Source organism: Neolamprologus brichardi, chromosome 18 (assembly GCF_056152115.1).
Source record: "Neolamprologus brichardi isolate AB-2024 chromosome 18, ASM5615211v1, whole genome shotgun sequence".
Lineage (NCBI taxonomy): Eukaryota > Metazoa > Chordata > Actinopteri > Cichliformes > Cichlidae > Neolamprologus > Neolamprologus brichardi.
Genome location: NC_142121.1, coordinates 28,961,845 through 28,974,511, shown reverse-complemented (window position 1 = coordinate 28,974,511; position 12,667 = coordinate 28,961,845). Strand labels below are relative to the sequence as shown.

Sequence of the window (12,667 nt, the reverse complement as noted above, 5' to 3'; positions counted from 1 at the left end):
GATTTTCGGGATATTTCTGACGACAACAAAGATAATAACTAAACTACAGCAGTAGAAACAACAACAGATGACAGACTATTGCTCAAACGCAGATGTTAATCATTCTTAGTAATGTCTGTCTGCAGCTGTGATGTCTTCCAATGTCTTCTATTTTTAGAAAAACAAAACCTCCCAGCCTAGAACGGATGTCATGCTTATCCTTTAAGTTGGTAAAGATCACAGGTAAAATACCAGCTTAATGATTTCAACTGATACACTCACCAAGGCCTCATAAACAAGCTCACACTAAGGACTGCAACATTACCACAACATTACACCTCTAACATTAAAATAAATATATAGAGATTTTTTATAAAATATCAAAAGTTTCAAACGGTCATCCCTGTAAAAATACTTAACAAGACATATTTAAGCAGCGTGGAGAGAAAAAGGCTGAATATTGTGTTCTCTGCATACGTTGTACACGTGGGTGTGTGTGTGTGTGTGTGTGTGAGAGAGAAGATGTAGGCTTTGTCAAGGACCTGTCAGAAGAATTGCATCATCACTCCGTGCATTGAGTGTGGGTGTGTGTGGTCAATATGTAAGCTACTCTTCCAGTCCCTCTGATCAGGAGAGTGAAAGATAAGGAACACAACACACTCTATACACTGCAGCCATGTGTGCATTTCTGTGTGTGATGACAATGTGAATTCTTCAGTTCGTATTATCACATGCAGACTGAACTATGTATGCCTCAGTTGAAACTAATACAAACTTTGGATCCTGTGTAAAATGTAAATAAAACCTAAAGAAAAACTTGCAAATCTCATAAACTCATATTTTATTCCACGCAGAACATGTCAAATGTTTAAACTTAAAAAATTTACTATCACTTTGAATTTGATGGCAGCATCACGTTCCAACTTTTTTGAGACAGGGCCATGTTTACCCCTGTGTAGCATCCTGTCTTCTTTTACCAGGAGTCTGTAAACCGAGGAGACCATCTGCTGGACCTTTGGGAGACGAATGTTTCCCATTCTTGTCTGCTCAACAGTCCTGTGTCTTCTTTGTCATATTTTAGATGATAATATTTTTTTGATTTTCTCTCAGCTCTTGGCTGCACTTCAGCACCCAGACTCTTCTACCACGCTGCAGGAATAGCTGTAGTATATGAGGGTCGGGATTGTCTTGCTGAAACATGCGAGACCTTCCTCGCAAAATACATTGATTGGATGGGAGCTTTGTTGTTTTAAAACCTGTATATAGCTTTCAATACTGATGGTGTCTTCACAGATTTTCAAGCTGCCAGTTCTATGGACACGTTTTTAATGCAGTGTTTTATAAAAAATCTCCAGATTCTCTGAATTTCTTTGTGACATCATGTACTGTAGATGATGAGATAATCAAAGTCTTCATAATTTTTTGTGGAGGAACTTTATTATGAAAATGTTCTACAATTTCACGTTTTGGAGGATATTTTTTCAGATTTTCCTTTGCTCATATTTACATAAGAGAAACTCCAAACATGCTATTTATACCCAATTATGTTACTGCTTTGTTCACAAATAAACTAATTAGTTCTAAAAGGTGCTTTTGTTTCTTTTTAGTACCAATTCCTTTTCCAGCTTTTTGGAGACCTGTTGCTGCCGTCAAATTACAAACACTCAAACTTTTCTTAAAAAGGTACATTTTTTATGTTCTTCATGTTCTATTGTGAAATTTGGACTTGAGATTTACAAATGATTGCAATTTGCTTTTATTTACATTTTACACATCATCCAAATATTTTTGGAATTGGGGTTGCAGGTTTTTCCACAGTCGTGCATACACTGTTAAAATGCTAAAATACACATGACCACAGATTCAAATAAACATATGTGAAAGCCCACAGTTCCTGCTGTGAGCATAGCATCCCCCAACCACTAACTGAGGACAACCAATCAGAAGAAAGATGGCTTCAAGGGAGCAGAAACGGCTCGTCTCAGACGGTGGATGAACAGAGGGGCTAGTGGACAGCGTGGCAACCCTTGCACTGATGCTAGTGCATAAACACCTGATCAATGGACCAAACAAAAGAAACTGGCAATGCTCAAACTTTCCTTCTTTGTTACTTTCCATTGGCAGGATGTGAAAGGTTATATGATATGCGACAAGCCACCTGTTAGTCACTCCATAAACTATTATCCTATAGAAGTCGACTTCTTTGTTCCTGGATGCCCTGAAACTTCAGTGATTAATCCTGTCACAGGTATGAAGAAGACGAATCAAAAGAAGATGCAGGTCAGCACCCTGAGGTTTATCTTTTAGAGATTGATTTTAGATTATAAGAGGCTCAAGTCTTCTACCCCAGAGCTGTGTGACTATGTTTCCAGTGTCACAAGGTGATCTATTACAGGGACACTTAGTCAGGAAACCCGAGGCACTGACAACAGGCCGGACATACAATACACCAGGAAGTCACAGACAGCACGCCAGTCCTCAGGGGGTCTGGTAATGTAATACTTGTAGATCAGGAGAAGAGAAGGGATTATTAAAAGAGTGAATGGTGAAAGGAAAAGGAAAAGCCAGAGGAGGAATGAAACCAACAGCAGGTCATGTGACAACTCGCCTGCAGGTAGTTGGACTGAGAAGTGGAGCGGGGGTGGGAGTGTATGGAGTGCCAGCCGGATGTAAGTTCATGGTTAGAATAACACTGTCTCCACCCACACGCGCACACACTTTGACTCCCAGAGGCTCCCTTTCCTCCAAGTTCTCCTCTGTCAGTCTGGGCCCCAAAAGGCCCTTCAAGCATTCAGAGACACTCCACAAAAAGCACACTCACTGATCACTGCTACTATTCTGGGAGCTTCCGCTTTACCTCTCTGCTCCAGAATAGAGCAGAATATCCATTTCTAGACGTCCACATGCTTACTCCATCTCTGTCCGCGTCTCCTCTGTCCTTCAGTCGAGTTTGTTAATCAAATCAGGGCCACAGAATCACTTTTTTGTCAGGAACTATAGGATACTTTCTTAAGAGCATCACAAGCTATCTCTCCTCCACCTCTCATTCTCTTTAAACAGATATGGGATCAAAAACCTCATTAACTTCAGGCCTCTTTGTTGTTCCATTAGACATTTTACTATGTAAATAACAATCAGTGTTAAGAGAAGATCAGTTTAGTAACCCTTGAATAAAGCACTCATTAACAACACCTACTACAGTCAAAGGAGCTTGCAAAGAAAAGCGTCTGGACTTCTTTAAGTTACTTGAAGACGTTTCACCTCTCATCCGAGAAGCTTCTTCAGTTCTAAGGTCAAATGGTGGAGAGTCCCAGATATAAACCTAGTGGGAGTATCCCCCCACAGAGGGACAAAGGGACCCCCTGATGATCCTCTAATCGCCTGAGCCAAGGTGTGAAACTGGATGTGGGTCCCAATCAGCCAGGGTTTCGGGTGAGTTCATTGTGAAACCTGGCCCCACCTTATCATGCGAATTCCTGAGGTCAGATGGCCCAGGATGTGAGTGGGCGTTAAGGCGTCTGGGAAGGGATCTCAAAACTGGATTATAGATGGCAGAGAGTTGGTGTCGTAAACCACCGCCTCTGTTCAAAGATGGTCGCTCACAGTGGACATAGATGGCTTCTTTCACTCCTCTTTCAAACCATCTGTCCTCTCTGTCCAAAATGTGAACATTGGCATCCTCGAAAGAGTGTCCTTTATCCTTAAGATGCAGATGGACTGCTGAGTCTTGTCCTGTGGAGGTGGCTCTTCTGTGTTGTGCCATGCGCTTGTGAAGTGCAGTACACATACTACAACTACTACTTTTAATTGTTTTGCAGATGCCAGGAAACCTAAGGTAGGTGATGGTTTGTTACACAGAAACATCTGGAACACGACAAAAAGATCCGTTGTGGAATCTTTTTTTCCTTTAGGTGACGGTATGAACCATCTATTTACTGTCACACTAAAACACATCCACCGACTGGTCCAAACTGACCAGTAGGCCTGGCCAGACGGATTCTTTCATGACATGAACTCGCAAATCTCAGCAGAACCCAAGTGACTCGCAAAATAAGGCACCAAGTGGAGTTTTAGACAAGGAAATGCGATGTTTGATCAGTTTTACAATCAGAATTCATCTTCTCTCCTTATCCATGAACAGGACTCGAAACAGTGTAGTGCTGTGCTACAAGCACGAGCCAAGAAAGTGATCAAGACAGTGTGAATGCACATGTGTCATCTTAATTGTGCATACAGTCTGCATTGCTTATAGTCTGCCTTTGATAAAGAAACACCAAACCTGACAGCAACATCCAGTTGTTTGGCTTGTTTTCATTAAAGCAAAGAACTCAAACATAAGCAGTATTATTATTTCTCTTTCTGCTGAGTTCTGCAGACACCTGCTTGGGAGTGTCTGGCAGGCATCCTGTGCGTGGGTCTGTGTTTGTGGCAGTGGAATACAAGGGTTTCTATTAAAGCCACCAGTGTGACTCTCACTTCCTCCTAACTCTACCTCATCAGCTAAGAATTCTTATTCAGTGGCTGCGACCAGAAAAACAAACTAAGCTGGGACGTGACCGATCCCTTTTGGTTACCCAAACAAAAGCATTACGAAACAGGAAGCGGTCAGCCACATCTATCTTCAGCTAAAACACACACGCACACTTAAAATCAACATTATGACCACTGATGACATTATCTGAGGAATTTGATCCTTTTCAAAAGGTGAATAGTTCAATTTTAGACCTCCATGAGTTGGTGACCAAAGCAGAGTCAATGTTTGACATGACCTCATGTTTGCATAGTGAGCACATACACACAGACACAGTGTGTCAAAAAGACACAAACATGTGAAGTGTTTAAGCAATGTACACTATGATGAAAACTACGCATAAAAACAGTCACACCCAAATGCAATGGGCACTGCAATAGTGCTATAGTCTAAGATACTGGAGCTATGAGCAAATACGTGCACTGAAGTTTCTTACCTGCACTATTCGACCCACAGAAACACGGTTTTCTTTCCAGTGTTGCCTCTGTCGTTGTAGATCCTTCTCTCAAGTTGACGAAAGAAGGTCAAACGCATGCAGACGAGGGCCCCAATCCATTGAGGTGAGATTATGCTGAGCTACAACTCCGTGGCACTGCAAGGTTAGCGCATCCCTACATGATTTCATCTCCATCCATTGACGAAACCAGACCTTGGAGTTTTTTCCTTGCTGAAGTAGCCTAAAAAAATATATAAACAAACAAAAAAGGGATATGCTTTAACAAGTTTTGACTTCATTAAGCATTACAAAGAGTCTGAATGTTGCTTCAATGCAGATGTGCTGTATTTGCATGAAATGTTACTAGCAGTAGCACCGTGGATGTTTGTGTACCCTCAGAGCTCTCTAATGTAGCGATGCCAGAAAGAGTTGTTAGCTGAGTTGTTAAAACTCAGGAAATTACTTAATTACTTACTTAAAAATTTCTAGGTATACAGCATGAAACAAAGGTTCTTTCATAACTAACAAATAATTTATTTCGGGGCGAGTTCGTTTTTGCATCATTACGCTGCCCTGTGTCCAGTCTAGAGCTGATTCCACAGTTCTTCTATTGGCTGCTCCCTTTAGTGGTCGTCACAGCGGATCATCTGGCTCCATCTCACCCTACTCCTAGTACTCTCCAGGCAGCTCCATATTTAACATCCTTTGGCCAATATTCCCTGTCCCTCCTCTGCACATGTCCAAACCATCTCAGCCTTAACTGTTTAACTTTGTCTCCAACCTAAGCCGTCCCTCTGACGTGGTCACTTCTGATCTTTCCACACATTTCTACTGCCCAAGGATCCAAACCTTGACACCAGCATCCACCTAGGTCTCTCTCTAGCTCACTCTCTCTCTCTCCACTGTAATTCATCACTACAGCTATGACAAGGAATTATATGTGGGCCAAGATTTTACATTTGTGGGTAATAATAAACCTTTACATTAAGAATTAGCATTAGCCTTATGTTTTCATTTTGAAAACATAATACTTAATGACAACTTTGTGGTTGACTTGATTTATGTAATGGCAAATTTAAAACACATTTATTACCACTCAGCACAAACCACTCAGCCTATTTCACTGAAAATGAAACATCTTCTAAGGTGAAGCTGAAGTCAAACTCTTTCCAACAAATCCACCCACACACATACATGACCAAACAGAGTGCTGGCACCAACCTGAACTGAGTTAACATTCCCTGATTGCAAAACACCGCACGCGGTCAGACGAATTAGATTTTTTTTAATGACTCTGCAAAAATACTAATGAGCACAATTCTGGATCTATCAGAAAGGATTTAATGGAACTCCAAAACAGAAGCATGAGCTTCTTCCCCACTGAATCAATACCTAGAGCAGTCTACTACCGGAAGCAACTTCCAATGTTGGACATGACTTGGCATTTTTCCAGACCAGGTCTGGGGGCTGGGGTAGGAATGCCAGAGGGGCCCTCTGCAGGAGAAGGCAGTATGAATGAATAAAATGCGATTCACACAGACACATGAGGACACAGTCCACCCACCACCTAGTAAAGTAGCTGACTGGAGCCTACAGTGTCAGAGGAGGAACACCAGGCTATTCTTTTTGCCTGCATGCGCCCGACAAGCAACTCCTTTGTCTCTGAGAAAACAGACCCCGTATGTAACTGTGGACACTGCAACAGAAAAGTAACACACACTAACCACATACAAGCTCATAGGCGTGAATTGTAAACAAATACACACACTCAACAGTCTGGCAGCTTTTAAGTGATAAATAGCCACGGGAAGGTCAATTATTTATCGACATGAATCTTTCATGCTTCGGTGTCAGGGGCTTGAAACAGTTAGCCACTCATTTTTCTATTGACAAAAAAAATTGTGAAGTGCCAGAGGGCAACATCGCACCATCCTAGGGGACTTTACATTTTTGTTACGCAATAGGGAGAAGCTAGTTTATGGCTGTGGCCCTCACCCTGGCATATAAAGTCACACAACCACCACCCAGTCTCTAGAGGGTGCGGGAACGGCCAGAAATAAACTGCGCACACACAGCCGAGCACAGAGGCCACTTATAACACCACAAATGCACAAGAGCAGCAGTTCTTGTGCCTAACTGAGGTGAGAGGACCAACTACAGAAGCTACTAGTATAAACAAAAGAGGTTTGCTGTTCACTACTTAATGACAGTCAATTTAAGTTGATTTGAAGGTACAGTTAGAATTTTTTGAGATTATTCGAAAGAAAAACTGGATATTGTACTCGTAAATATACTTAGTGTGTAATTACATCTTTCAACAAACTGATGCATTGTTATGAACTTGGAATTAATCCATTAAAAATGCATAGGAGCGGGCGCTGGTTTGTGGAAGCCGCCATGTTGCACCACCATCTTGAATACACTGGTCCCTGCTGTACCAATAGCGTTTTATTTATGTGTCTAGAGACTGGGTACATACGTAGTACGCCTTACAAAGAGCTAACAACAAGCCAGTTAAAAACAGCAGCAACTGGTTATAAGCTAACATTATACCAGCTAAGCTAATATTAGGCTTAAGTATCCTAAAAATCACGTTTCTGGTTTTTTGTCCTACAACGACCACCGTAACTAGGACAACACACTCTAATTAGGAGCAGTAAGAAAACAGAACTGAAGCTGAATGCAATCTACTGACATCTAATAGTTTTTACACACTGTACCTTCAAGTTACCAAATTAATGACTGCCTGAAACAGAAACACTTGTAACTTTTACAGCTGACAGAAATTTGTCTTTTTAAAATCACTAGGTCAGATATTTTAACTGACATTGTAACCAAATACATGAAAAAGTAACACACTTATTCAAATTAGCTGTTAGCAAATGTTAGCATGCCAACACAAAACTAGGACGTTACACAACAAAATCATTCCTGCTAGCCTGGACATTTTCCACAGTGATTTATTAACACAGTGTCTTTGAACCAGACCAAAGTAGCTCTACGGCTAACCTTATTGAAATCTTCTTAGAAATGCTAGAATGGCTAAATACTCTTAATCATTTATAAAATTTGACTTATGACCCAAGAACGATCACTCAAACATTCTGAGATATTGACTAACTGGTGAGTTCAACATCTGATTGACCACAAGTTAAGGCAGCTATCATTTTTGGGTAGTGTTTTGAAAAAAGTTTATTTTTTGTTTTATGTAATGGAAGTTAGCATTGTGGATGAAATTGTATATCAAGTTAATACTTCTGACTCCAATGGAACAAATCTTTTGATCCATTTAGGCACAAACAATTAAATAGCAGAATGTAAAAGTAAGCAGAAAAAATGAGCTAAAATGTTGTTGTAGCACTTAACTTTCGTACATAAATCTTCCCATTTAATAACTCTGTGTTTTTACATAAGCTCATAATTAACTGGGATTCGACAGGCTGAATAGAAACGCTGCTTCTCCTGGGCTTTTAAAGCAGAGTCAGTGCTGATTCATGCTTTATACTGTCAACAGTAAAGCCTTTCTTTCATGCAGACTCCCCCGACTGATGAAGTCAAAATGTCCCCACTCACCAAACAAGTGTTTTGAACTGCATCATTTATACAGACTCTGACACACTGACAATAGAAGCCTTTAGTTTTTATATACATACAACTTAAACATGTAATTATACTCCTGATACAAGCTTCATGTAAACTACATTAAAATTTAATTTAATTTAAATGAAATTAAGCTATAGAATTCAGCAGCAAAGCTCACACACTTGGACTTTTTGGTTGAGAGGATGGAGCAGAAAGAGCCTGAGCCAACTAGCATATATACTCCCCTCTGGACAGAGCTAAGCTGCAGTTGGGGGTCATGTGATACAACACGGGAGGGCAACACTTTCTCTGGCAGACAGTGAGGAAGAGGAAACACTATGAGGGGTTTGGAGAATTGAAACCATTCTATCTTTGTTATAGGAGACACTACAGGAAACACAATACTCTCTATTGCTGTCACACGCATATACATATCTTTAGTGGGTTTTGGAACATATGCTATAGTAAATCAGTCTCCTCCCTATGAATAGAACTGATTAAAGCATGTTCATGTTTAATATTTCTGTTATTTATGGGCTGAATTAATAGTCACTCATTTGGATTTAGATTGTTTTTTAGATTATAAAGACTTTTAAAACTTTTAAATAAATGGAATTTTTCCAAAGAGTCAGTGTTTACAGTGTTGACCCTTCTTCATAACCTGTGCAACTCTGGCATGCTGAATATCAGCTTCTGGGCCAAACCCTGATTGATCGCAATCATTTCCCTACAGCGCTCCAAGTTGATCGCAAATTGTGGGCTTCTGGTTCTCCATCAACTTTTCAAGGACTGACCACAGATTCTCAATCAGATTAACATCTGAGGACTTTCCTGGCCATGAACCTAAAAATGTCAATTAAAATTAATTAGATTCCGGGTCTTATGACATAGCCCTCCACCATGTTGGAAAGTGTGCAGATTGTCACCATACTGGTCCTGGATCGTCAAAGGTGTTTTCTGCATGGTCAATTCTTAAAAAGCGGGTGGACAAGGAAAAGCTGACGTATTTCAAGTGCTGAACAGCAAAGTGTAGTGAAAGTGAAACACAATTTGTGCTACTGTCCAAAATTTTGCAGGACACTTACCAACTTAGACAACCACAGTGACTCCTACCTTTGCTGACTAACATCTTGTACATTGGCATTAGTACTTTGTTACTAACAAGCATGATAAAGAGCCCAAATTCAACTCACTTTCAACATCCCTCACACCTACCACTGTCTAATGCTAACATTAATCTATTAGCAGTGGAGTATGTTACAGCACCGGGACAGTATATGAGAACCAGACTAACAACAAACTGCATACCCCATGATTACTGAAAAAAAAACGCATTTCAGTTGAACACTGTGCCCTCTTCATGTGTTCCTCATTTCTGGCATATTAGACTAAGACGTGACGCACTTTTGCTACTAAATACTTTCACACCAATTCTGCTTTTTCTGTTTGCGATGATCAGTGTTACCCTTTAGCAGCAGTCACTATAAAAGTCATATGATTGAAAAAAGAAATGGAACAATTCAAATTCAACAAGCTTTGTTGTCCGTGAGCTGAGAAACGGCTGAACAATCAAGCTGACTTGAAACACCTCCCTGCAGAAAACTTCTGGCTCACTGCCTCCGGTATCTTATCCCCATCTGCCATTCTTAATTACTGACTCGGACGTGCAGTCTAAACTACACCTTGCGCTACTCTGAGTCATCAAGTATTTACTGAGATTTTTTATTACTCATGCAGGAAGGTGGCACGACACCCATGTAGACTCTAACATCCTGTTAGGGAGCTGGCACTGAACACATCTGGCACTGTTCCTGCACTAACTGCTCGCTCGGCATCGAGCCAGTACTGACAACAGCTTCCTCTTAATCTATTTTACCCATCCAGTCCTCCGTAGCCATGCCCTCTCTGAGCAGCGATGACCGATTCAATGCAAACATCATTAGTTTAAACACATCAACAAGATCCGGTGTAGAGATTTCAGTCCAAGCAGTGAATTTGTTACGTCATTAAGCAGGCGTTTCTTTGACACATACACACAGATATTCAGTGACAAAGCGTGGGACTGGATGCTGCCGAGATCAGTTACAGCTTAATTACGTCTATAATTGTTGCATAATTAAATATTAAACTAAATTTATTATATTTTATAATTGAATGTCATTCTGAAACTAGCAATTAAGATAAACACTTACTTCTGACCTGCCAAATTAAAAGTTAAACAGGACCCATTATGCTTATTTTTAATTACATAGTTCTAGTCTTGAGGTCTATTACAGTACCTTTGCATGATTCATAGGGGTTGGAAAAAAACATACATATGTCCATACAGCATAGTGTTTTGTGTGGCGATATTGTATCATTACAGAAACACTAAATGTTGATATCAATAATTTTTTTAAAATAAATTACTCTGTGCATACTATGAACGCAAAGGCTCACCTCATGCTCAGATCCTTGGATAACGTTAGCCAAACGAACCGACACTAAATCAGCTCAACTGAAAAACAACACTGGACACACTTAGAGTGACAAAACGATCTCCTTATTCAGAGCAAGGTAATGACTCAGTCACACAAGTGAAAATAGGACAGCAACCCTTGGACTCTCAGAGAGATTATCAAAGGTTTGCAAATAATTGCCATCTAATTTATAAATGCAGACAGACTGCCAACATGTTGGCATTAGTCTGAATGAGTCTTAAAGCACAACTTTAGGGGACTCGGATCAACTGGTTGCCATCTGGTTGTATTCCGGTTATACTCCTATAGAACAGGAAGGTTGCTCAGTGTAATTGTAACTGTGAAATGTGAATTTCTGTCTATGTAGACACTTAATTGCTTTATTATCAGAAACAGATTGCATGTAATTGCCAATTTGACTTAGTTCAATCAAAGACTGATCGCAGACTTATAGCAGGCTGACTTTGTCTTATGGCAACATTTATGGCAGGTTTCAGCGACAGTGTTCCCATATGGAAAAGAAAAAAACTTATAAAAGACTTGCATCAGATTTGGCTTGGTTTATATAGTAAATCATAAAAGGCTTATATGATTTACTCATGAAAGTGGCCACTTTCTCATTACTTTCATATATTGTTTTAGTAAGCATCCAAAACATACAAGTTTCATTTATATAATTTTTCAAGGGATTTTATATCTGTCTTCTCTTGTATGCTTTTCATACAAGTTTCACACAAGACAGATACAAACTTTATAACATTTATACATATCTTTTCCATAAAGGTTGGTATGTTTCACAATCTTATTTTGCAACAAAGCATCATTTTATTGGATAAAATGGATATTGACAAGGTTCAACTTTGAGGACATAATTTGCAGTTGATAAGAGGCGATAAATTGCAATATGTTATACGTATTGTGACAATATTGAACTATGGGGTGTGTAGTGTTTCCCACCACAATACATTTTCTTATACTTGATGTAGATGCAGCTTGTCAGTGCTTACAAAGCCTGAAACTAGCCGTTTTGGCTCCTCTGCTGTTAAACAACTTCATTCTGATTAGCTACCCTGAAAAATAGCATACAGAATACATTAAAATCAGTTAGTACCAACAAAAAACGGATTAAACAAATAAGGTAAATGGCATCAAAACCTCACATTTGAGAGACCAGCCACGTTATCTTTAGTTCTTTCAATTTCTACGCCCAGGCAGCTGTACAAATGTGTCCTGTCTGTTACTAGATCAGTCCCGAGGGAGAAGAGCATGACTGATTTTGTGTCAGTTAAAGGTATTCGTGTCATTTGACTGCCATCCACGTCCTACTAGTTTAGTAACTAACGGAACATCCTCCAAGTAATTAGATGAGAAACTTAACAAATAACAACACAACATGATACAAAAGGAAACTAAAAGGAAAAAAACAATTTGTTCTAAAGTATTTAAGGTTATCAGCGCATGTGGATCTGCAAAGCACAAGGACTTTCTCATCAGCAGAGCATAAAACAATGTCAACTTATGTGACAGCACGTACATATGTGACACCATAGAGTAAAAAGGTACACTCAGTGGGAGCCAGGGTTTGATAATATCTACTTCAAACAGTGTGTGATGCTACAGAGTTGCCTGCAAGTTTGAGCATGTTAAAAGTGAAAGCAGCTGTAGCCAAATTTAAGCCAG

At 39.8% G+C, this 12,667-nt stretch overlaps 1 protein-coding gene across 1 annotated transcript in view; it reads right to left on the bottom strand.

The window, feature by feature from the left end:
• The window catches only part of tnk2b (tyrosine kinase, non-receptor, 2b), a 56,903-nt gene that overhangs the window by 40,508 nt on the left and 3,728 nt on the right, over positions 1 to 12,667 (bottom strand). The window contains exon 2 of the mRNA XM_087831469.1: positions 4,947 to 5,187. The gene's annotated coding sequence lies outside the window, so the exon portion shown is untranslated. The remainder of the gene's footprint in view (positions 1 to 4,946; positions 5,188 to 12,667) is intronic.